The sequence below is a fragment of the Anolis sagrei genome, chromosome 1 (assembly GCF_037176765.1).
Source record: "Anolis sagrei isolate rAnoSag1 chromosome 1, rAnoSag1.mat, whole genome shotgun sequence".
NCBI lineage: Eukaryota > Metazoa > Chordata > Lepidosauria > Squamata > Dactyloidae > Anolis > Anolis sagrei.
The window spans coordinates 302387330-302414864 of record NC_090021.1 but is presented as its reverse complement, the minus strand read 5'-3'; the positions used below and the strand labels follow the sequence as shown (position 1 = coordinate 302414864).

Sequence of the window (27535 nt, the reverse complement as noted above, 5' to 3'; positions counted from 1 at the left end):
GTGGTTGTCCGTGCATTCACGTTTGTATTTGTATGGCATATTTATAGTAAGCAAATGCTAACATTTTATTTTCATTGGTAAAGTAGTATTCAGTCAGTGATGTGTTAAATTACAAGGATAATTCTGGAAATGACAGGGATATTACAAATGAGTGGCTCAATGTGCCAGCATTAATTTGCATATTCTGATTGTATGAAAACAAGGTTTAAAGACTGGTATCAAAGAACAGCTGATAGGCATACGGTACTTTGTATTATACAGTACCATTCGGCGAGAACATTTAAAATATTTTTTTCTGTATGTTAGAAGTTATGTATACCAAAAAGCAAAAGGTGTTTGGCCCACATTTTGTTCATTTAGAGTGTACAATTTTTGAAATTGACTTGGTGGTCCTGAGGACTACTAGCAGACATATAAAACAAATCCTTCAGCATTTGTGATAATACATTATGATGTATTCATAGTGTGTATAGAAATGGCCTTCATGCAGCTCAAAATTAAATGTTGTCTATTGCTAATTTACACAGAAGAAAATTGAAACATGATGGATATGAAAAGACAGGGAAGATGCTTCACATTTTTCCACCAATGCAGGCCAATAATTGGCTCCTGATCTTTAGGGAAGCTGAGGACCTCTCTTGAATTCTAATGGCTCTGCCCTGAACTACATTTCCCAAAATTCTGCAAGAGCAACTCAGATGATTGACAGACAATAGCCTCCATTCTGTAACAGTGGGAAAATAGGAGTGCCCAGTGGCGCAATGGATTAAACCCTTGTGCTGACAGGACAAAAGACCGAAGGATAAGATGTTCGAATCGGGACAGAGTATGGATGAGCTCACTCTGCGGGGACATGAGAGAAGCCTCCCACAAGGATGGTAAAACATTAAAACATCCGGGTGTCCCCTGGGCTGGATGGCCAATTCTCTCGCACCAGAAGCGACTTGCAGTTTCTCAAGTTGCTCCTGACATGGAAAAAAGTGGGAAAATGTCCATGTTGGGGTCCCAAGTAATAACATACCTAGCTGGTTCTGTAATGTGATCCTTCATAGAATTTTGTGGACTCAAAATAATGGATCAGCAATATGGTAACTTTTAATTCACTCATTTTTTATTCCCATGATTACTCAGTTTACATTTGTGCTCACTTTACATTTCCACAGTGGCACAAGAACAAGCTGCTGTTTTGAAACAGAACTCTTCAAAAATGAGTAGACAAGTAAAGTCCCCAACAACTTCACTCTTTTTTTATAAACATGTCCTTTATTTGCAGGTGAGATTGGGAAAAATGAATCAAGTGTCCAGTTGTAAAAGAAACAGAGACACCAAGGAGTAAAAGTGTTCGCTGTCTGTCCAAAAAAGCAACCACAATGTTTTATTGGGTACACAATTAAACAGCCTCAGGTTGTCAGCAATAGAGTCATTATGCAAACAAATATATAAATTAGAAGATGGTCAATACAGCATTAACACTGGTGGTGTTTATCTTACTAGGATTTCATTTTTATGACCATAAATCTAAGGCTTCCTTTATCCATTTGCTACAGTGGTTCAGTTTCATGACCCCTGGCCTCAACCACAGATTATATTCATTTGCCAAAAAAAGAATGAACTGTGTCTTTGGAAATTTTCAGATTTCTTCTACCAGCCTTCTAAATACCTTCTCCATATTGAATTTGTACATTGATGCCAGATCAGTATGAGCAGTCTGGAGCCCCCGGTGGCGCAGTGGGTTAAAGCCCTGTGCCGGCAGGACTGAAGACTGACAGGTCGCAGGTTCGAATCCGAGAGAAGCGGATGAGCTCCCTCTATCAGCTCCAGCTCCTCATGCGGGGACATGAGAGAAGCCTCCCACAAGGATGATAAAAACATCAAAAATCATCTGGGCGTCCCCTGGGCAACGTCCTTGCAGACGGCCAATTCTCTCACAACAGGAGCAACTCCCGACACGATTAAAAAAAAAAGTATGAGCAGTGAGTGACTGCTTCCCTTTTCCACTTGGGAATGCTGCCTGCAAATTTGAGATGAATTTCCAGATAAAACCGTCCAAATATTTGCAGTGCACTAGGAGTTATGTACAGAGGAAAGGAAGCAGACGGCATCAAAAACATTTCCTTTTAAAATTCTTTTAGAAAAGTCTGCTTTAACCATGAAAAACATTATCTATTTTCCCATGGTTGCCTGCAGAAAATCTTCAGTGCAACAAGCAAAACCTCCTTCCACAAAAATACCAAAAAAAATCAAGTGTCTGGCTTTAAACTAGTTATAGTTTAGATATTAGGGAACATTTTCATGAGATTGTGACCCTTTTTAGGTTGCTCTAAATTAAGCACCCAGCTTTTCAAAAGATTTCTAATTCTATTTGTTTCCAGTCTGAATAATTCTGATCACTGTAGCTGTTTGGTTAAGGGGATTAGGGTCTTTGAGGTTTTCTTCTTCCCATTTTTCAATGAGCGCAGAAAGAAAACTGTGCTGGGAGAGGGGGGAGGGAGAGAGAATGAACAATGAAGCAGCACATTTAGTCTCTTAAGACTCATTGCCTGTACCTTTAAATTGGAATGAGTTTATCTTTTTTGTTGTAACTGTCTCATTACATCTGCGATGTAGTTTTTGTTGTTCTTTTTTCAGATAAAAGTGAAACTTAACTTTTATTGATCACCTACAGTAGGACAGATACTGCTAAAGCTCTGACTTCTTATTATTTCTCTTTCCCGTGAGTCTTGGAGGTTTCAAGCTACAATGATCCCTTATTTGGAGTTATCCAGCACTTCCTTTAAAGGCATTTATAAATTTACAAACCTAGCAATACATACTGTCTTATGATGCAAGTTATCTGACTGGTTTACAAACCACAGAAATCATAAAAGAGCTGGAGAACAGAAAACAGAAAAGGTCGAAAGAGAAAAATTGGTTTTGTTTTGGAAAAGAAGCATTCCAATCCATTTAGCAGCTTCACAAGTCTTAATGAGAAGATAACTCAACAAGTCAGGGTTATTTGTTACTTTCAGGAAGTGCACCCCATGTAAATGAAGGAATTATTTGAAGAAGGATCATAGAAGGGTGGGGAGTGTTTGTGATTCAGCTTGGTAAAGGCAGATACAGATTTACTTTGGTGTCTAGTAACCCGCTAGTATTGGTTCCTTCTGGTGTGGTTATCTGGTCTTTATCTGATGTGATTCATGGCTTGTGAACTGAGAAGATGGAAAACACTTTAGAAACTGATACCTTCATGATAACAAACAAAACTCTGTGTACAAAGGAGTTCCTTTCTTTTTCATTTAAAAGACCAAAAGCATGAAGAGTAAAAATGCCAAATAAGTACTCTTCAAAATACACCAGCTCGTTTATCAGATAACTACGGATCATAACTGATGAAATATAGAAATATTTTGATCCATAGCAATGTGGTAAACATTGTGGCTTATTTTCAACAGAAACTAACTGTGTTGAGATATATGAAACAGTGTGGAATCTAATTTGAATGTTGAACTAAGGGTGCATCTATACTGTGGAATTAATGCAGTTTGACATTTTAACAGTCATGGCTCAATGCTATAGAATTATGGGAGTGGTAGGTTTGCAAGGTGTTTGGCCTTTTCTGTCAAAGTGTACCTCCCCAAACTAAAACTCTCATGAGCCAATACATTGAGCCATGGTCATTAAAGTGAAGTCAAACTGCAGTAATTCTATAGTGGAGATGTAACCTTGGACTTCGGTAGACCAGGATTCAAATCCCTGCTCAGTCGTAGAAATCCACTGTGGGATCTAGAGCACTGCTTCTAAAACTGGGGTCCCAACCCCAAATGGATCCCTTTAGTTCAATGTTGGGATGTGAAAAATTTGAGAACGGTAAAAGGTTTCTAAATGCCAACTCCACATTTGCATGTATCTGTTAGCAACAACAGGAAGCATTTACTGTGGACACTTCCGAAAATGCTTCAGCTGTACGCCACAAAAAGGAAAACCAGTCTGTTTAGCAAGTGTTGCAAATGATTTATTTTCCGACTCTAGTTTGGAAAAAAAAACATGAATAATTCCTGTGCGCACTGCACATATCTTATTTATATTTATTTGTTTGTTTTATTTAAAACATTTATATTCCTCCCTTTTCAACCTGAAGGGGACTCAGGGTGGAGTACAACATATATATGGCAAACACTCAATGCAGGAATAAAAACAAACTATCAATATACACAAAAAAATAAAATCAATTATATCCATTTTAAAATCAAATTGTTAGAAACCACCTCAAGCCAGCCATGGTTTCCTGTTATTACCCTATTGCACTGTCCCAAAGACTTGGTCTCACAACTAAGTTTTTTGTTTTATTTGGAAGAACAATATAATATTTAAAATGAAGAACAAATTTAACCAACATAAACTTGTCAGTATTTTAGTAGGAAGTGTGGGCCTGCTTTTATTTATTTATTTACCATATTTGTACCCCACCCTTCTCAACCCGGAGAGGACTTAAGGCAGCCTTACAAGAGGCAGAAATGTGATGCCATACACATATATCAAAAATAAACAATTACAATTAAGACCAAACAATGTAAACATAAATTATTAAAACATAAATTAAAATCATGCCATCCAATATTACGCGATATATCTACACACACACACACACACACACACATACACACATGCACATATTAGAGGTGTGCAAATGACGTATCAGAAATAAGAAGAAATCGTAAGTTTTGTAAGTCGGAAGCCTTTCCGAATTGTTAGCATGGCCTACTCCAAAAATTTAAGAATCAAAACTGATGAGATTGTCAAGTTAATTGGGATTGTTGTTGTCGTGTTCCTTCAAGCTGTTTCAGACTTAGGGTGACCTAAGTCTAAAGTTTAGGGTAGAGGTGGGTATATAACTCTGGAGGGTTTCTTCAAACTCATAGGCCTTAGTTTGGCAACACCTGCTCTAAGGTCTTCATAAGTTTTAAAATCCTCAAAGATACACCACAATGCAAATCCTGCTTCTTGGCAGGGGATTGGACTGGATGGCAAACTTTATGATTCTATGATTCTAAATAATATTTTAAAACTGGCTATATGATTTAAGATATTTGCATTGCATCTTGTGTAAAGTTATCAATTTTTAATTTTATTTTATATTTGCCTTCAGAACTACCTTGTGAATGAGACTAGACTCTGAGAGAGAACATCTTACCTCTTTTCATCCTTAGAAGCAGTAACAGTTTCTTCGGAAATTCTAGTACATAGCACAATTATGCAGTTGTCAAAGCACCATATGGAACTGCCACGTTATTTCCTTAAAGTTGCATTATGCTTAATTTAGTCTCCACCTTCTGTAAAAACCAGTGCATACACTCAGATTTTCTGGAGAACTTCATTTACTCAGAACTTGTCTGACATGGGTAACCCAAAAGACATTTTCTTCAGCCACCCCTAAATTATGGAATGACCTGCTGGAGGAGCTCAATTAGCTGGATAATATGCTAACTGCATTGAAATCTCAGTTTATGTATTTATTTATTTACCGTATTTATATATCACCTTTCTCAGCCCAAAGGCAACTCAAGGTGGTTTACTTTCAGCAATCAATGCCCCTAACAACATAAAATATAATTTAAAAACATTAACATATAATATAGACCATATAAAAATAGTAGAAGCTGATGGCACTATTGCTGTTAGCTAGACGAAAACAGGGATAGTTTGCATGGATTTTCCTTTGAAACTCAAATGAATGGTAAAATATGTTATACTTACTTCGTACAAGTTGCCATCTACATACAGATCTAGACATGTTTCATTATTTCTGAACGTATATTTTCTGATTATATATGAGGCTGTGTCAAATAAGTAAGGACTAGGAGAGTAGACTAGGGGAGTAGACCTTTCTGTTCATATAAGCTCTCAGTGAAAAATGGGAGTGGGTTAGGAGGAGATATAAAGAACTTTCAAGAGTAAATACAATTGTTTACTTCTGAGAGTATATACTGTACAAATTATTCTAATTTGTCAACATTATTATTTAATTTTGATAGCTTACTTTTTTTTCTATGTCAGGAGTGACTTGAGAAACTGTAAGTTGCTTCTGGTGTGAGAGAATTGGCCATCTGCAAAGACGTTCCCCAGGGGATGCCCGGATGTTTTGATGTTTTACCATCCTTGAGGGAGGCTTCTCTCATGTCCCCGCATGGGGAGCTGGAGCTGACAGAGGGAGCTCATTTGAGCTCTCCCCGGATTTGAACCTCCGACCTGTCCGTCATCATTCCTGCCAGCACAAGGGTTTAAACCATTGCACCACCAGGAGCTCCTTGCTAGTTTACTGAAATGTTTCCTTTGCTGAAAAATAGATGGCTAGGTTCATTAATTATTTATATGAATCCTTTCTAGGCAGAATGCCATGGGATCCTTTTCATCAATCTTTTTTTGTTTTTACTTCCTGCCGATGTACTCTTATTAGCAGTTTAGAAAGCTGTTCCACCTTTCTCCTTGAACAATTTTTAATCAGGGAAAGGGTACTTTTCAGAAAAGGCATTTTATTTGCACAAGGTACAGTCTGATGAATTAGCCAGATGTAGAGAAATAGACATTAGTACTTAATGGAGCAGCTCAATATTCTCTGCTGGGTTCCACCATAAGAGACCACATTTCAAAAATGCAATTAACCAGTTGTGAACAGACGGCTTTGTGGCAAACAAACAAAGACAGTTTTTCAGTATCTTCCTTTGGGAATTGGGTATCTCTACCATTAACATGTGAGAGGTTCTACCATTTGGTATATCTCTGAGGAAAATTTTTTGCATACCTCCTGTATTCACAGAATGAATACAGGTGACTATTTATGAAGTGGTGCCTTTACCATTTGGCAAGTCACCCATCTGTAAAGCTCTTTCAAGCAGTAAAAGAGAATTTAATTACATATCCACACTTTGCTCCAGTTACAGGGGCGTTGAGGTGACAGGATGTTACAGGCAACTAAACAGTTACTACATAGTTATATGCACACTGTAGTAAGTTACTTCCTTGTGGTATTGTCATGTGTTCCTTAAATTCATCAGTTATTAATTTACTTCAAAATCCCACCATCAATAATATTGCATTGCCCAATGCCTCTTGTATTAAATACTACAATAGTAACCTCATTTCTCATTCCGTCAAAAAAAATTAACTCACTTAAGAAATTTTAATATTTTTTCACAATAATTTGTATACATAACAAAATTTTATTCACAATGAAAAAATAGAAATAAATAGCAGCTTAAAACCCATGGCAGCACTAGCACACACTGGTGTGTCAGCATGATATTATATTCCAAAAGGTAATGTTCACCTTCTCTGGAGCTTTATTTTTAGTTTTTTTCTTTATGCTTGTGTTTAAATTGATGATATAGAACAGGGGTCCTCAAACTTTTCAAACAGAGGGCCAGGTCACAATCTCTCAAACTATTGGAGGGCCGGATTATAATTTGGAAAAAAAAAAAGAATTCCTATGCACACTGTACATATCTTACTTGTAGTGCAAAAAACACTTAAAAATAATACAATAATTAAAATGAACAATTTTAACAAATATGAACTTATTAGTATTTCAATGGGAAGTGTGGGCCTGCTTTTGGCTGATGAGATAAGATTCTTCTTGTTGTTGTGTGCTTTTAAATTGTTTCAGACTTAGGTTGATCCTGAGCAGGGGCCAAGTAAATGACCTTGGAGGGCTGTATCCGGCCCCCGGGCCTTAGTTTGGGGACCCCTCGTATAGAATGCCTTCCGGGGAAAATATTGAAAGTTACAAGCTACAGTAGAGTCTCGTTTATCCAACATAAATAGGCCAGCAGAACATTGGATAAGCGAACATGTTGGATAATACGGAAGGATTAAGGAAAAGCCTATTAACGTCAAATTACATTATGATTTTACAAATTAAGCACCAAAACATCATGTTTTACAACAAATCGACAGAAAAATCAATTTAATACATAGTAATGTTATGTAGTAATTACTGCATTTACGAATTTAGCACCAAAACATCTCAGTGTATTGAAACAGCTGTGGATCCGGGTGGGAGGCAGACTGCATTGGATAATACAGAATGTTGGATGAGCGAAGGTTGGATAAGCGAGACTCTACTGTACAAGTTGCCTGCAATGAGCTTGCCAGTTTTGATTATTATTGTTTGTCTTTGACTTATGGCTAACCTACGAATAAGATACTTGAAAGTGCCTTAGTTATCAGTTGTGTTGCTTAGGTCTTGCAAGTCAGGGTTGTGGCTTCCTTCACTGAACCAGTGGTCTTTCTCTTTGGCTGCAGTCTTACACATTTCTGATCATGAAAAATTTGGTAAAATGGCATAATAAAATCATGTTTCAAAAGTAATGTGGGGGAGAGGTTGTTTTCTTGGTGAATGTTTGTATATTTGAACCCTACAAAAAGACCTTGCACTTGACTTTATTCTACATATACTAAGTTTAGTCATGACACTTTAACATAAGGAACACTCAAAAGTACTGTCTTATAGGTGCCTATCTACTGTGTTTCCCCAAAAATATGATACTATCTTATAATTTTTCCTCACTAAGGCTTATTTTCAGGTGATGTCTTATTTTTATGAAGTATGATACAACAATCTGCATTTAAGGGACAATCTCTCTGGAGCTCAGTAGCAGACTGCTAGCTGAAGCTTTTCCCTATCCCTTGATGTTTGTGTGGGATGAGAGAGACCCACAGACTGTTGCTGGTCAGTGCTGTGGAGCAGCAGCTTTACTAGTGTTTGTGGGGTGGGGGGGGGAGGAGACCCACAGAATGTTCCTAGCTGGTGCTGGGGGAGAGAGACCAAAGTTCTCAGTAAAATAGCAGCCATAGCTTTACTTCTTCCCCCTGAGGACACACAATACCTCAAGTAGAGTGTCTTGCTGTTCACTTCACTTCTCCCTCTATGCCTCAGCTTGCAGCATCCACAGAACAACCAGGATCCAATAGGCATGGCTATACAGCATACAGGGTCGGCTCCCTCTATCACTATGTCTTATTTTTGGGGTATGGCTAATATTGCGCAAATACTTAGAAATCCTGCTACGGCTTATTTTGTGGGTATGTCTTATTTTCAGGGAAATTATTAAAAAACCCTCTTATTTCCTTCTTTACAGATATTTAGAAGCAAATGGACGGTACAGTTATAATGTATTTTTTTAAAAACACACACACAAACAAAGTTAAAAGTTTAGCAATATACTAGATTTCCTTTGACCAGAAGCTGGCCACTTGGAGTGCCTCTGGTGTCACTGTGAGAAGGTCCTCCATTGTTCATGTGGCAGGGCCCAGGCCACGTTGTAGTAGTTGGTCTGTAGATTGCTCTCCTCCGCACTCGCAAGCTGTGGACTCCACTTTGTAGCCTGTCTGATCTTGGAGCCTATGCAGTAGTTGGATGGGAGATCACCACAATATCAGGTGCAATAAGCTATATTTTGGGGAAAGGAACTGGCAAAATCACCTCTTTCCTTGTCTAAGAAAACCCTGTGATATTCATGGGATTACGTTTACAGGTGACTTGAAGGTACAAACATGCATGCCTTCTATTTTCAGATAAAGTCATATTCACTTTAATATGCCTTGATTCTTGGGCTATTGTTAAACTAATCATTCTTAACTTAATCAATAGCCGCTAGTCATAATGTCTATGTGCATTATCTCTAATAGCAGAGGGACTATAGCTTTCCATATAAGTCACTGCTGAACATGAGCACTAAACTGCTATTACCCTTATATGCAGGGTGAGGCAGCATAACTTACTTTTTAAAAAACTTAATAAAATCCATTGTATGAATCAGATTTTTATTTTTTTATAATGTAGGCGCATACCTAAAGTTTTGTTTTACATAGTTTTGAACATCAAATTAGGTAGGCGACGTCCTCCATTCTCCATACACTGAGTAAACCGATTTCTGGCGTTTGTCAGGACTCTTGCCAGCATAGCAGGCATTATGTTGGCAATTTCTTCCTGGATGTTGGTCTTCAAATCTTGTAGGGTGCTTGGACAGTTCACATAAACACGGGATTTCAAAAAACCCCATAGAAAAAAGCACAAGGGGCCAAATCTGGAGAGCGGGCCAGCCACTCCAAATCGGCTCAAAAAGTAGGCCTCAACTGCAAAAGCACATTCCTCACTGTTCCAACGCATGATGGCAACTGAACTGTGTCAGGACAAAACTTTATACTCCGACCTCTCGAACGAGACCACTAGCGCTCCGCTACGTCTTCAACCAACTGAATGGCACACATTTTAAAAAAGGAAGTTATGCTGCCTCACCCTGTACTATTTTTGATTTTGTTTCTGGTTGTTGTTTTTTTTAATCGTTTTGTGGAAAATTCATTTTCCATAGAGATTTTCCTACAGAAACTAGGCAAACTCCTTGCTTGAGAGGTGAAGATACTTTTATCTTAGCAGATCTAGGAGAACTAACTTTTCATGAGAAAAGGACCTTATACAGGGCAGTCTCAAAGTTATGAACAAGATAAGTTCTATAAGTTTGCCCTTACGTTGTATGTAAGTTGGAACAGGTACATTTTAAATTGTAACTCAAGCGAAAAATATGTATTTTTTAGCTTTGGATTTTATAGGGAAGGGTTAACAGCCCTGTGGTGTTTGTTTTGCCATCTTTGCCCCTGTTCAGTAGATTTCACCTCACTTTCTCTTCCTGTGATAATTGAATTTTGAAAAATTTAGCTTTTTGTGGAAACAAAGATTGGTGATAAAGCTCCTTTCCCCATGATAACTCTTCCAGGAGTTAATTTCCCTTCCAAGAGGTAGTTTTCTCTCACTTTCTGTTGTCTCACCCCTGTTCTTAACTATGAGTCATTTGTAAGTCGGATGATTGTAACTTGGGGACTGTCTTTATATTGTGCTGTATTGTCTCTATTTTTTCTTTTTAATTTGCTTTTAATTGTTTATTATTGTATTGATAGCTTAGTGTTTCTATGATTCATAATTTTAATTGTATCTGTAAGCTGCTTCATGTCTAATTGCTGAAGAGAAACAAATGATAGTACTCTGGAAGACCATTTTATGGAAAGACAAGGTAAAATATTAAGAAACATTAAAATTATAGAGTTTTTGTTTTCCTCATATTTTTAAGTAATTTTAAATGATGTCCTATTGTTATTTTGCTTACATTTAATGTTTATTTTCCAATTGGAAAGCTTTACATATATAAATAATTATTTGTTTTCCATTCCACTACAATGTGATTTAAATTCCCATATTTTAATGGTGAGTGTATTAAAAACAGTTAACCTATAGTTTTTATTATTTGAAATTTACCACAATATTCATAGGAAAAATCCATACTTGCCCAAATTCATATTAGTGTCTTGGTTTATTAGTGTCTTGATAATATCTCCTCAAACTGACTCTATTTGAGAATTAAAGAATTGACCTATTGTCTTTTCCTTCCTATGATACCATTATACACATGGGCTTCATTAGTTCATCCTGTCAGACTTTCCATGCTACCATTGATAAATTGCTCTCCTTTCACATGTGAATGAAGGAGAAAGATTTTCAATGTCTGCCTGTTGTTTTATACTTTAAAGTCAAGGGGGAAAATAATTGTACAATTTTGCTCATACAGAATTTTCAGAGTATTTTCCATTAGACATTTTTGAAGATTATTAAAGGCATGAAACAATGTATTAGGTTGTTTTCACAACTCTTTTTATATCTGCTTACTTGAGATGGTTGACTATAAATTCTGCATTTTAACAACTGCCATTTGGTTGTCATGGATGTTGTAAAATCACACACTGCAGACACCTTCCTCTCTATTCCTGGGAGGAAGGAAGAGGTAATAGTTATTTGTTTTGTCCCCAGCGTAGAATTATTTTTTATGGTCATCAATTTTTTTGGTTTCTTTTGCTAATGTGATTATGCGTGTGTGATAACTGTAAGGGTATTCTGTAGCTGAAACCTTCATATTATATTTTATTTATATTTCTCTTCCCACATTCACACCAGTCCAGTCCCAGATAAATATAATACTCTGTATAATTGAAATTCATTTTTTTCTTCTCATTTGGGTTGAGTACTAGCTCCACCTTGAGCTTCTTAAAGTTTTAGTCTCAAATGACGATGTTGTATGGCTGATCATTGTAAGGAGATGGCAGATATGGTAGCACTAGTCCTTTTTCTTCTTCAGATGATACAGATATTAATAGAAAGAATTGTTTTTGCTCTACTTAACCCATTCACAAATTAGTACAGAAAACTGTACAGAAACTGTACAGAAAATTTTTTCTACAAATGCATACTTGATTAAAATACATAAATATTGAGCCATCAGCTTTGACACAAAATAGAATAAGCCCCCCATAACCATGGAACCAAGATCTGCGGTATCATTTTTTTGAGGGGGGGGGGGGGGAGTGGAGAGAATACCTCTCCAGAAATTTCTAGATCCTCTGGTGCAATTCTATAGTATGTCAGGACTGGAAGTCATCTTATTTAATAGTGTTTGGTTGTATCTATCGTTTCAGTTAACCCAATTCCCGGCACATATGGGAATCCTATTGTAATACATCAGCACTTGCATAGTTCCTTCAATGGCAGATTATCCCCCAGTCTTTTTGTTTTGATTTAGAGTTCCAAATTATTTAAATCCCAATATAAACATTAATGGAGTGAAGATACCTCAAGGGCCATCTAGTCCAATACCCTGCCATGCAAGAACACACAACTAAAACAGTCCCAAAAGACATCAAGAAAGTAGGGCCTATTGCCTTCCAAGGCACTGTATTCCTTTGTTGAGCAGCTCTTACAGTCAAGTCATTCTTCCTAATGTTTAGGTGAAGTTTTTTTCTTGTAATTTGAATGCAATGGTTTGTGTTTTAGTTCCAGAGGCAGTAGAAAATAAGCTCATTCCATCATATTTTCGCTATAAGAGTTTTCATTATACCAGGGTGTCTCTGCTTTTAATTTTTGACCAGTGTTAAAGAATGCAATAAAATGGAAGCTGAATGAAAGCTGTTCACTGAAAAGTCGTGAGTCAATCCATTGCTGATCGCAGTGGTTTATTGGTGTCAAACTTGGGTTGAGGAGGTTAACCCATCTAGAGAGTTAGCCATGCAGCAGAAATGTTAGGGATCTTTGAGGTTTTGCTGATATCTATGTGAGGAGCATTGACAGGACATATAGTCATGACTACATTGTTCTGCTCATGGAAGATGGACCAGGATTCGATTTCGGATGACTTGTTGAAATATATTTTTTGAAATGTAAAATGTATTAAAAGTGTGATTGTATAATCAAGAACAAGATGATTCCCTCCCTTTTCACATTCAGAAGGCAGATTGTATACACATAAAAATACACAATTTCATTGCTCCTTAGGTTTTCATGTATGTTTAATTTATAACACTTTTTATTTTCTGACATTCCAAATTTTAGAAATTGCTAAACAGTTTTTCTAAACTCAGCTCAGGGTGCTTAATGGTTTCTAGATGCATGTGAGAAATATTTGCTTAGTGATCCCATACTTTGACTCACTATGCTCTCATGTACTTCCATGACCCATTGCCAGGTTTCACTTGCTAGTGTTAATGAAAAGACTTTTTAATAATACCAGAAACTGGATTTAGTGAGACAATTTTAACCCTGGGGATTAGAATTCAAAATTATAGCAATGTTAATCCGGAATTTATAAATGCAAATGGATATTACAGTACCTTAGAAATTAACTGACTGAACAAAGTTGGTAACAGAAGCATTTGTAGACTTTCTACTTTCTTGGATGTGGTGGTGTTATTTGTGGCTTCCATCTTTACTCTATATCCATTTGCCTGTCCTCCAACCATGATAAACCCATCAAATAAATGGAATTTACATATATGTTGACTTAAGTTATAGCTATTGATTCAGTGGGTCTGATCTAATTGGGATTAGTAACTGAATTTAGATTAGGAGCCAGTATTTAAATCTTCTTCCCCAGATGTCCTTGGAAAGCTATGCCTGAACATTTTGAGGAAACAACATAATGTATTTTTCATTATGTCAATGATTATGTTTATATATGTCTGTTTATGATATTGAACTGCACATTTTCAGATCTTGAATACAAAACAATTTTAAGTATGGACATAAAGACTTCATGGGTGAAGGAATTCTCAGGGCTGGAAATTAGTACATCCACTTCCACTATTTATGTTATTTTTATTGCTTGTTTTTTAAATAATGTTTTCCTCTTAAAAGCAAAATCTTCTAGTATATGTTATATATTTTTCCTTGAGACTGGTAATCCGCTGACATGGCAAATGTGCCAAAAGACAGGCTAATTTTGGAGATGGCTCCTACATGCTGACATTTTCTAGTTGACATACAACTTATGGTGGATGTCTGTTGAAACGCTGCCATGATATGCTGCCAGCAAATGGGAGTGGTGAAAAATATTCGGAAGACCAGCAAAGGCTAAAATAACACAAAATAATAATGCTGTCATCGCTTGTTTCCACAACATGGTATTCAGAAACACTGTGTGCAGTGCGAAGATCCCTGAACAATCTTGAATAGTTGCCAGTCATCTTCAGATTTAACCCTTTTGTATTCAATATATATGAATGTGGGGTTGGTCCCTGTAGTCACATACAATACATGTTTCCCCCTTTCTGTATTTGTGTCTACTCATACTCTATATATACCATCTGTACCCACACACCCTGGGCAAGTCTTCTTACCTAAAACATTCCTTCCTGTTGTAAGTGGAGGGAAATACTTGATAGTGCTATCTTTCCATCAAAGAAGAATGTGTATTACTAGACAGAGAGGCATCCCTGGTAGTCCTTTTCCTGATACTGAACTACTTCTTCCTACAGAACTTTCAAAACAATGTCTAGACATGTGTTGAAACAACATAATTTTCCTTTAACAAGTTTGTGATGGCTAGTGTTAGGAGCAGAGATACGGCATATTTTTATTTGTAAAAACAAAATACAAATTATTATGTGTACAGAGGCACATATTTTTACAGCTGATCAACCATAATTGTTATATCTATTGGGCTGCAATGTTGTGTTAAGCACAGAATTCAATATACAAAGCCACATGCAAATTTATGAATTAAATTCAAGGGAATTGAAGTTGCACTAAACACCATGGATAGTTGAAGTGTTAGAAAAAACATAATTTCATAACATATTATGAAAAATTCCAGATGAAGGTTCTGAGAACATGTTGATGAATGACAATGTGTTTGAGGAAGTTTCCACCACAGTCTTTGGAAAAGACAAACAGTCAATGTTTGAGGATAGCATCAGCAACTTCTCTAAGTTCCCCAATGTCAAAACATAAGAGTTGTTCTTGTTGTTGTTGTTGTTGTTGTTGTTGTTGTTGTTGTTGTTTTTTAAAGAAGTTGTTTCAGTACAACCAACATATATTAGGAATTATCAGGCAGAATCAAGAAATTTAGCTCTACAGAGAAAAAAAGTTGCAATTCCATAGTGGTTTAGTAGTGATTTGAAATAATCATAATTGAGATTTTGTAATTTGCATAAATTCCTCAACTTCTTCTAAGCACATGAGCTCTTATTTTTTATTTTTTTTTGCAAAGGAAGCTTTATGTATAGATTTGCATGGAATTCATTACTTTGTACAAAACCTGCCGTGATATAGCACCTGACAATGTGTGAACACTTCACTAAGGTAGTGGGTGTTTCATGAACATAATGGCATGATAGTTTACTTTTCTTCCTCCACTGAATTGTGGGAGTTGAAGTACAAAATACCTGGAGGGCTGAAGTTTGCCCATGCCTGGTGTAGAGAGAGGCAAATCTAGGCAACAGTTAATGTATTTGAAGCAATGCCATAATAGAAGAGTGTCCCAAAGTAGCTCAGCTGTTTCAAGGGGCAATTTTCTGACCAAGACCTTTTTGATACTGGTGTATTCACAATTGTTGCCTACTTGTACACTTACATTTTCACCAAATTGAGACCATTCTACCCTTTTTAAAAGGCAATGACTTTGCCTTATTTTATTTTACAGTAAATTCAATGTGTGTGTGCACGCGCGCGCGTGTGTGTTTTGTTTTCTCAGGGGGAAAAGGCAATTATAATATCAGGTTTATTGTAAAATAAAATAAGGCAAAGGCACTGCAATGACATTTCAGCATTTTCAATATGGTATTGGATGTTTCATGAACTTAATGGCATGACAGTTTAGTTTTCTTCCTCCACTGTTAGGAATTGTGGGAGTTGGAGTACAAAACACCTGGAGGGCTGAAGTTTGCCCATGCCTGATCTAGAGAGTGGAAAATCTAGACAACAGTTAATGTATTTGAAGCAATGCCAGAGTAGAAGAGCGTGTAGCTCAGCTGTTTCAAAGGACAATTTTCTGACCAAGACCTTTTTGACACTGGCGTATTCACAATTGTTGCCTCCTTCTACACTTACACTTTCACCAAATTAAGACTGTTCTACCCTGTTAAACAGGCAATGACTTTGTCTTATTTTACAGTAAACTTGATGTGTGTGTTTGTGTGTGTGTGTGTGTATTGTTTTCTCAGGGGGAAAGGGCAATTATACCACCAGGTTTATTGTAAAATAAAATAAGGTGAAGGCATTACAGTGGAATTCCAGCATTTTAAGAAAAAGAAAACATTATCTTGTGTTTTTCATATGTTTCACAATCAAGCAGTTCTAAATGAAGAGGCTTAACAATTGAAACTTCTATCTGTAAATAGGCTATTAGATATGTGTGGGCATGACTTACCAATGTTTTATATGCTTGCGGTAGAAATGGATTCCCAGAGGAGAGGCTAAACATGTTTGATTATGATATTAATTTAACCCTTAGCCTCCTTGCTGCTAAAGAGGCCCGAAGAGACGGGGCATTATTCAAGTACAAGGCTTCCTATGGATCACTTGCCACTACCGTGGCACACAGGGGTTGAAAGTCATCATTCAGCACTATTTTGCTGGAGTGACCAGACTGTCTATCTCTCATCAGTTCCTCCAGACTTTTCTTCTGGCCAAAGAAAGGATAGCATAATGAGACTGCCAACGACACTACAAAAATTATAAACCTTTAATGTCACTCAACAGAAATGTGATGCTTACAACAATGAAAAGATTGGGAAATAATTCTTTCTGAAACTTGAAGGGCTATACACACAATACCATGCTAAATTGATCAGTAGTCAGTCTGGTTGACTATAAGACTGCTGCTTGTAAAACAGAATCATGTAGCACTGCCTGATTTATACAGTAGGTTCTGAGAATGTTTTGTACTTAACCCAAATAAATTTGTATTTTAAGATGATCTGAGATTTTGGGTATGGTAAGCCATCTAAACACTGAGTTAAAAAAACAAACAAATTAAAACTGTGGTGGATCCCAAATTGTACCATTTGATATTATTATTTGCATATTTATTTGTTATGATATATTAACCCACCTTTGTATGATAAGATCAAAGTCTTTGTTGTTTATCTTCAAGTAATTTCCAATTCATGAGAACCTCAGGGCAAAACTATCACAGGGCTTTCTAAGGTTGAAAGTGTATGATTCACCCAAGATCATTCAGTGAGTTTCCATAGCCAAGCAAGTTGGGAATCAAACCCTGGTCTCCTGAGTTATAGAGGAAAATGGATATAAAGAGTTTTCAAAATTATTACAGTAAGCTAGGAGCAAAAAAGAAAACAGTAAGGAAATATAATGAAGTTCAACACCGAAACAGTCAGATAAGGGATAGTATCTAGACTAGCTCTTATGTATATGTGATATGGATCATGTGAAGAGAAGCTATTTGCCCAACTGAATGTATTTTTGGATTTTGCATGCAAAATGCAAAAAAAATGTATGTATTTTTGCATGCAATAATGTTTTGGCTAAAATGTATTGGGTGTAGTGTTTTATTTTTAACTTTTCAGAATTCATTTTTTTCCTTTTTGACCACATTCATTGCTTTGCATTTTAATGATGTGTTTAATAACAATTCTATTTAATAGATTTTATTCCCAGGGAAGAAACAATTTAACTATCTTGGAATCTTCTGATTTACATTACAAAGAGTTTTAAGATTTTATAAACACACATTTCCATTTATGCTGTGACATTTGGATTCTGACAACATATTTTCATCTTATAATAATGGATTTTTACATAAATCCTTTTTAATATGCAAATTCCTAGTTCACTTGAAAGGTCACCATCTTATAGTCTTAACAAAGCTGGTTCTGATTTGGAGAACTACAAGGGTTATTCAGTTGTTAGTTCCAACTACAGTAGCACCAGAAATGGAAACTTAGTAAACCTACATTTGTGTGAATCCTGTCAATTCAATGGGATTATTCTAGTTGCTATCATGTGTTGCAATGTGGATAAACAGTGCCTTTTGATGACTAATGATACAATACTAAAACTTGAAAGGGTTTGAATAAAGGACATACCTGCTGGCAGAATTCCCTGTCTGCATAAATGCTGGCAGAGGGTCCTCAACTACTGTATATACTCGTGCATGAGTCTATAAATTTCAAATTATCACACCTCCCAAAAAACTAGGTAGTTTTATCCACATGCTATTGAAATTACTATACTGTCATTTTAAAAGGAGCCATTTCTGAGTAAAGTGATGAAAGGGAAGAGCTTAGAAAATTCTGGGAGAATCTAAAAGAAACATGAAAACTTAGTGTGGTGACATTTGGCCTGTTTGAATACCTGGCTGGGGAAGTGATGATTGAGGCAGTGCTGGGGCTTTTCTGTCTCTTCAGAATGACTCTCAACAATTCCATGGGTCATATAAAAATTCTAAGGGGAGAGGGGAAATCAACTCTGAATTTTATCCAAGTTGACTATGCTGATGTGGATTTAGGATTCAGCATCTGTAGGATTTCCTGAATTTAAGAGCATCTGCATCAAAAGTTGTGGTAAAATCCAAGAGTACAATTAAAAAAATCCTCATTGTTGGCTAGAGTGGCACTCTCCACAGGTGACATTTCTTCTCTTCAGAGCCATGACTTTACATAAGCAAAGTGATAACAGCAGAATTAGGATTAGCATGTATTGTCGAAGGCTTTCATGGTCGGAATCACTGGGTTGTTGTAGGTTTTTCCGGGCTATACGGCCATGTTCTAGAGGCATTTTCTCCTGACGTTTCAAGCATCCTTAGGGATAGTGAGGTCTGTTGGAAGTAGGAAAATGAGTTTATATATCTGTGGAAAGACCAGGGTGAGACAAAGGACTTTTGTCTGCTGGAGCTAGGTGTGAATGTTTCAACTGACCACCTTGATTAGCACTTAATGGCTTAGCATGTTTTCCACCTTGCATATTGAACAAATACATTCAATAATAATGGCATCTGTCTATTTACCTGCCTACCTATACTGATTTGGACATGAAAGAAAGTTGTTCTGGATAGCTCTGATAGAGGAGGTGAGAAGGTACTGTTTGAAGGGCCAGTGTTTGAGCTGGAGGCAAGCAATGCCCAGCAGCTTCCTCACCCGAGCTTGAAGGAAGAGTCTATGGAGGAAGCTACCTCTTCTCAGCCTGCAGAACAAATACAAGCAAGTTCATCTGAGCAGGTGGATAAAAGTTCACAGGTCCTCCAGGTTAGCAGAGAAATACACTAGCAATAGGTAACATATGAAAAGCAAATATAAAAGGTGCTCTGGAGTACCACCTTGTTGCTGGCAAAACTTCAGCATTTGGATCTGTGGCCTCAGGCTGTTAGTGATCTCTGTATTATTGACCACTTTGTGGACTCTGGCATTTGGATTGGTGGATTAGCTCTTGACTCCAAATTCTGTTGGAATCTTCTTAGGGATTTGGAAATTTCTATTGTCTATGACAGGAGTCCTCAAACTAAGGCCCGAGGGCTGGATATGACCCTCCAAGGTCATTTACCTGGCCCTCGCTCAGGGTCAACCTAAGTCTTGAAAGCACACAACAACAACAACAACAACAACAACTCTATCTCATCAGCCAAAAGCAGGTCCACACTTCCCATTGAAATACTAATAAGTTTATATTTGTTAAAATTGTTCTTCATTTTAATTATTGTATTGTTTTTAATTGTCTTTTGCACTACAAATAAGATATGGGCAGTGTGCATAGGAATTCATTCATGTTTTTTTTTTCAAATTATAATTTGGACCTTCAGCCGTTTGAGGGACTGTGACCTGGCCCTCTGTTTAAAATGTTTGAGGACCCCTGGTCTATGATGTTGTTTCCTGCTTTTGTTGCCTTTCATCTGGATTCTGTTGCTTGAACTTGAACCTTTTGCCAACCTCCTGTTTGGACATGGGGTCTGGACTTTTTAACAAAAGTAGTGAAAGAAATGTAATAATGAAGTACTGACACAATGTATACTTGCCAGAGCTTTATTTTTTATTTATTTGATTTATTTATTTATTTATTTGATGCATTTATTAACCGCCATTCTCAGCCCTTTAGGGCGACTCATGGCGGTGTTATTTATATCACCTTTCAGAGTGATACCTAAGGCAGTTTCCAAAAACAGATATAAAACATTTACCACACAATTTAAAATTAAAAATAAATTGTTTCCTAAACCAAGTTAAAATCAATTAAAACATACAAAATTTCAAAACATAAGTAAACATGCTCAATAAAAAGCCCTTCAGTTTATATATTCAAAACTTGCTTCAATAAAAATGTATTTGCATGTCAGGGAAAAGAAAGCTGGGAGGGAACCAGCCAAACTTCCCATAGAAGGGAGTTCTAGAGGGTGAGAGTAGCTACTGAGAAGGCTCTCTCTGTTGTTCTCACCAAGCAAGCCAATGATGGTTGTGGAACTGAGAGATGATCTCGGTGACTTGGCAGATTCATATTGGGAGATATGGTCTTTCATATAGTCTGAACCTGTGCAGTATATGGCCTTATATATAGGGTCATTACCAACATTTTGAAATGTGACTAGAAATTCATTGGTAGTAAGTGCAGCTGTTTGAACAAGGGAGTGATATACTCTATATAACTGGCCCCAATCAACATTTCAGCAGCAGCATTTTGAACCAGCTGAAGTTTCCAAACACTTTTTCACAAATTCAGACCTGCATGGAGTGTGTTACACTGGTCCAAATAGGGTGTAATAAAGTCTATCTGTCACTGTGACCAGACCTGAAATTTCAAGGAATTGGCACAGCTGGTGCACTAGTTCTAGCCGTGTAAATGTAACTCTGTCCACTTATGAAACCTGCCAATGTAACCTCAGAGTTGAGTTCAGAAAAATATCCAAGTTGGGGAACCAAGATTTCAGAGGTAGTGTGACCCCATCCAGCATAGGTGATCTCCCTATTCCCTGATCTTCCTTTCAACTGACCAGGAGAATCTCTGTCTTGTCTGGATTAAGCTTCAATTTGTTTGCCCTCACTCACAAAGGCAACAGGCATTGATTAAGATGGAAAGAAGAGATAGAGTTGGGTGTCAGTGTACTGCTGACACTACAAAACTCCAGAAGTCCTCTCCCAGTGGTTTCATGTAGATGTTAAGCAGAATGGGGGACAAAACAGAACCCCGAGTGACCCCATCTGCCAATTGCTGGGCAAGCAGAAGAACTTCAGCATCACCTTTGAGAGGATTGGATGATGAAGGGTACTTAGGAAAAACGGAAGATGACCGAAACTGCTTTCCTTTTCCTTTCTTTCAGAACCATTTTCTAATCTAGAACAAAGAGCCTACCATGAGTAGAAGGCATGCTTGGATAAACCAGAATTTTCAGTTTCTTGGCTAGTAGCAGCATCTCATGAATCATAGGACTCTGTAGGAACTCTACACATTTTCTATGAATGTAAAATATTTCACAAGCTAAAAATGCACGAATCAACTTTTAAGTGTAGAGTAACTTAAGTGTAGAGTAACTAGCCTGTACATGATTGTGCTCACTGTAACATCCTCATTTTGTTACTGGTTGTAATATTTAAAATCTTTTGGTGCCCTAAATGTTTGTTGACTTAAGTATGACTTTGACAGACTTTTTGGTGACTTTGAATTTTACAGCTACAGTACTAATAGTGTCAGCCTATTTTTTTCCAACATAAACCAAGTTGAAGGTTATTGGTTCTGATGCAGCAGCAACCCTATGGCTTGCAACCGAAGAAATCTTCCTTTTGTAGTATTTATATAGAAGATAGCTTTCAGATTTATATTTTGTTGAAATGTGTGCAATGGTACAGTACTTAGGAGCAGGTCATAGGGCTTATGGACTGTTGAATATGTGACAAGGAGGCTGTAAAAGATCTGGTCAGATGAAGTTAATTAACGGCAAATGAAGGACAGCTGCTTTTTATGTGTGTAGCACATCTTTGATCTACTCTACCCTTCAGACCTCTGTGGACAAGGTAGTTAAATACAAACTAGGAGGCCTATTTTAAAGACATTAAGACCCTCAGGGGCAGGGACTGACAGTCCTTGCAGCCATGAGCTGTTAGCTGTATTCGTTAGAGAACTTTAAACATGTCAAAAATAGAGTGATGTCCTTGCACTGAGTTCAGCCTTAACACTGAAGATTACCACAGCTTTGGGACATTTGAGTTGGCCAGTGTCTGAGAGGGGTCAGTTAGAGAAGCAAATTATAAATATAATGCTATCCGTCAATCTGTCTAGCCTTATTTAGATGTTACTCACCTCACTTTCTTCAATGCATGAGCAGAGAAGCTTTTACCCATTGTTCCCACTCTCACTGATTCTTTGCTAATGTGTAAAGCAACATCCAAGGAGGAGAGATTTCTGTTTGTGTGAAGTTTTCCATAGGAGCAAGTCCTTGATGTTTTAGGATTCTTGTTTGAATGGAGCATCTTCAAAATATTCAGATATCATTTTCCAGATGAAGAAAGCAACGGCAGAAGGGCAGGGCTATGTTCAGATGTTCAAAACATTTGTAACAGCTGAAGTAGGCAGTTTCCACTTTGAAGAATCTTGTGTGGAGGCATGTAGCTGGGGGGGGGGGGCTTGAGGGGCTTCAGTCGTCGTCGTCCCCCCGAAATTCTCAGGGTGGTCCGTGAGAAGGCTTTACTGGTGCATTATTTAAACTGTTATGTTTATTCATATCATGATCTTATCACCATGATCAATATATCCCATATGCATGGGGGTATTGGGATAATGATACAAAAGTTTTGCTAGGGTAGATCATCAGCCCCCCTCCCTGAAATCAAACTCAGTCCCCCGCCCAAATCAAACTCAGCACACACACACACCCCCCCCCCCCCCCCCGCATCAAAATCCTGGCTATGGGCCTGCTTGTCTGTCACTTTCAGAATATCTCCCATAATCTTTATTAGAGTCTTTCATCACCGTAGAACTGTCAGCACAACAGAAAAGTGTTGTTGGTCTGACTTCTGAAATAAAGATGTCAGCCAGACACTGGATTTATTTATTTCACAAGCACAAACTAGAAATTGGACATTGTTCATGAAAGGCATGACCTTTTGTACATTCTGTCTTTGGAACCAAATATGATATTTGATTTTGTTACACTTCAGCTCCTGCCATCTGTCCTTGATTGTACCTTATTTTGATTTTGTAGATGAGGATAGTGGTAGTTCAAGGTGATGTCAAAGTAAGGATTTTAACTAAGAGCTGACTTCAAATAAAAAGTATACTGCTACCATCCTGGCACAGACCAGAGTTGTTTTATTTATATGTCCAACAAACATTAATGTAAGAAGCAGAATGATAGAATATTTTTGCCAAGTACCCAGTTCTCTTGGGTCTTACACATTTTTGGTTAAATTTGAATTTTGCATGTGGACATACTGTAATTTATGCTTGCCAAAAGGGTTTGCCATAGAGGGACCTGCATAGCTCAAATCTGTGGGGGGGAAATCCAGCAGTATTGCTAGATGTAATAGCAGAGATAGCATCTACTATCTTAATCTCAAACTGCCTTTAGAATATCACAGTACATGAAATACAATTATTTTAATTTTTTCTGCCATTTTAATATACTTTCAGTGGAAGGTCCTTTTAAATTCACAGTGATTGAGGGCAAATAATTTCCTGTAATATTGATTTATAGATTGAAATATAGATATTTGTAAATTCTCATAGATTCTGCTTTGATCCAATTTCACGCTTTTAAAGACCTATATGAATGGATATCAGTGCAACTTGTAAAATTTTCTTAATTTTTATGGGGACTTTTCATGACCTACATTAGACAATGTTGTAAAGATGTCATATCCACAATAACTGCATTTTCTTTGGCTGTTTCTCAAATGGTTATGATTGGCTTGTTTGAACCTGTCACTTAAACTAGTTGCTTATATTTTTGTCACTCTGAAAAATCTAACAGTAGAACTAATCCAATATAAAATAAATCTAGCATGAGAATAGGGCATAGCTAGGTAATGAGGAAATAATGTTTACTTCCTGCGCGATCCTCACCATGTTAATTCATGCATTCAGTATATTCCTAGAGAATGAGTTTACAATTGCAGCCTTAGCTGACTTTCAGATTTTTGTAATGTGAAGGCACTTTTTATTTTGACTACATTTAATTTTGTAATGTGGTGCGTAGTTGACTCCTCCCTCCTAACTCTGACTGTATTCTGCTTCTCACAGCTCCTCCAGCTCACTTTCCCCCAGGATTCTGTGCAAAGTGGGGAAGGAGCTGGAAGCAATCTTAGGATAGATTACAGCTGAGTTTAAATGCCAGCTACCTTCTCTTTCTTCACCTTCTCTTTCCTTTACTCCTGTCACACATCACCATTTTTCCATTTCAAAATATATTTCTTCAAAGGACACTGGGGCTTTTGCTACTGTATGTACAGTTAATGGTTAGCTGGATGAAACCCAAATAACACCAAAACATTTCAAGGCATAGGATGTTGCCAATGTAGTTAGCTTAATCACAAGACATTTTAATTATATACTTCATATGTAAGCCGACCTGAATATAAGCCAAGACACCTAATCTTACCACAAAAAAGTGGGAAAACTTATTGACTCAAGTATAAGACAAGGGTGGTAAATGCAGCAGCTACTGGTAATTTTCAAAAATAAAATTAGATATCAACAAAATTACATTAACTGAGGCATCAGTAGAGTAAATGTTTTTGAATATTTAATATTTTGAATATTAAAACTGTAATTTAAGATAAGACTGTCCAACTGTGATTACCTATATACCCAAGTATATGCTGACCCGAATATAAGCCAACCAGGACCCTCACTCGAGTATAAACCGAGGGAGGCTTTTCCAGCCTTAAAAAGGTCTGAAAAATTAGGGTTATTCAGTTCTTGTGGGTTTTTTCGGGCTATATGGCCATGTTCTAGAGGCATTTCTCCTGACGTTTCGCCTGCATCTATGGCAGGCTTCCTCAGAGGTCTGCTGGAGCTGGGAAAAAAGGGGTTTATATATCTGTGGACTGACCAGGGTGAGACAAAAGGCTTTTGTAAGTTGGGCTAGGTGTGAATCTTTTCAACTGACCACCTTGATTAGCATACAATGGGCTGACTGTGCCTGGAGCAAACTCTTAATGAAAGGTGCTTAGAAGTCCCTGCCTGTTTTTCTCTCTGCTGTTTTAATTTTAGAATTTTTTTTTAATACTGGTAGCCAGATTTTGTTCATTTTCATGGTTTCTTCCTTTCTGTTGAAATTGTCCACATGTTTGTGGATTTCAATGGCTTCTCTGTGTAGTCTGACATGGTGGTTGTGAGAGTGGTCCAGCATTTTTGTGTTCTCAAATAAAATGCTGTGTCCAGGTTGGTTCATCAGGTGCTCTGCTATGGCTGATTTCTCTGGTTGGAGTAGTCTGCAGTGCCTTTCATGTTCCTGGATTCTTGTTTGGGCGCTGCGTTTGGTGGTCCCTATGTAGACTTGTCCACCGCTGCATGGTATACGGTAGACTCCTGCAGAGGTGAGAGGATCCCTCTTGTCCTTTGCTGAACAGCATCCACCCAAACATCCAGTTCACTATGGAAAAAGAAAAGGAAGGAAGATTGCCTTTTCTAGATGTCCTAGTCATCCGTAAACCAGATCAACAATTGGGTCACACCGTTTACAGAAAACCCACACACACAGATAGATATCTACATAAAAACTCCAACCATCACCCAAGTCAAAAAAGAAGCACCATTAAAGCCTTGACAGACCGTGCAAAAAGAATCTGTGAACCCCATCTCCTCCAAGATGAACTGAACCACCTCAACTGGGCTCTACAGGCCAATGGATATTCCACCTCAGACATCAGAAGAGCTGAAAGACCAAGAACAAGCCACAAGAGTAAAGATGAAGATCCACCCAGAGGAAAAGTGTTCCTGCCATACATCAAGGGAACCACTGATCGCATAGGGAAGCTGATGAGGAAACACAACATACAAACAATCTACAAACCCACCAAGAAAATCCAACAAATGCTACGTTCAGCAAAGGACAAGAGGGATCCTCTCACCTCTGCAGGAGTCTACTGTATACCATGCAGCTGTGGACAAGTCTACATAGGGACCACCAAATGCAGCGCCCAAACAAGAATCCAGGAACATGAAAGGCACTGCAGACTACTCCAACCAGAGAAATCAGCCATAGCAGAGCACCTGATGAACCAACCTGGACACAGCATTTTATTTGAGAACACAAAAATGCTGGACCACTCTCACAACCATATATAGCCCGAAAAAACCCACAAGAACTGAGTGATTCCAGCCATGAAAGCCTTCGACAATTAGGGTTATACTCGAGTATATAGTGTATTTGCTTCAAATAAGCTAAATGTACCTTGAATTAAATTTTTGCTTGTCCTTCATCTTGCATGGTTAAAAGAGACACTATGAAATTCATGCATTTTAACACCACTTTAACTGCCATGGCTCAATGCTTTGGAATCGTGGGAGGTGTCACTTTACAAGGTCTTTAATCTTCTCTTCCAGAGTGTTGGTACTTCATCAAACTACAAAACCCAAGATGCCATAGCATGGAGCAATGGCAGTTAAAGTGGTATCAAACAGCATTATTTATACAGTGCAAATATACCCTTTATTTTTGAATTGACCACATCCAATGGTGCAATATCAGCAGGCAGTTCTCCCACATTGTTCAATGTCTGTCTTGGTCAGAAGACTTTTCAAAAAGCAGTTTAGTCAGACCTTGGAAAAGTTATTTATTTAGTCAATGTAGTCCAAATAAGTCCAATTTTTATTTTCAGCTTAAATAGACTCATTAAATGAGTGGAACTTGCATAAATGTTGTTTTAATCAAAATTTTCATTCATTTTATAGATCCCTTCTAGTTGAGAGTAACATTTGGACAGTTGGATTTATGCCTTCTATAAATTCCTACCCAGCATGAGCACTGGCCATGCTGCCTAGGAGATTCTGGGTCTAATAATAATAATAATAATAATAATAATAATAATAATAATAATAATAATAATTTCTAGATTTTTGTATTGAAGGCAAAGTAATCAGTTGTGAATGGCACACACTCCTGTACAGAGGCATCTTTATGAATGTTTATTTTCATAGATGAGAAGAGTAAAAGATCTGAATCTATGGATAGGTATTAGAACCATTTCATAACTGAACTTTTACATTTGCTAGGAAACACAATGAAGAATCAATATTTGT

The 27535-nt window shown here is 37.3% G+C and overlaps 1 protein-coding gene across 2 annotated transcripts in view; it reads left to right on the top strand.

The window, feature by feature from the left end:
• SLC25A21 (solute carrier family 25 member 21) overlaps window positions 1–27535 on the top strand; it is a 306932-nt gene that overhangs the window by 130437 nt on the left and 148960 nt on the right. The window lies entirely within an intron of this gene.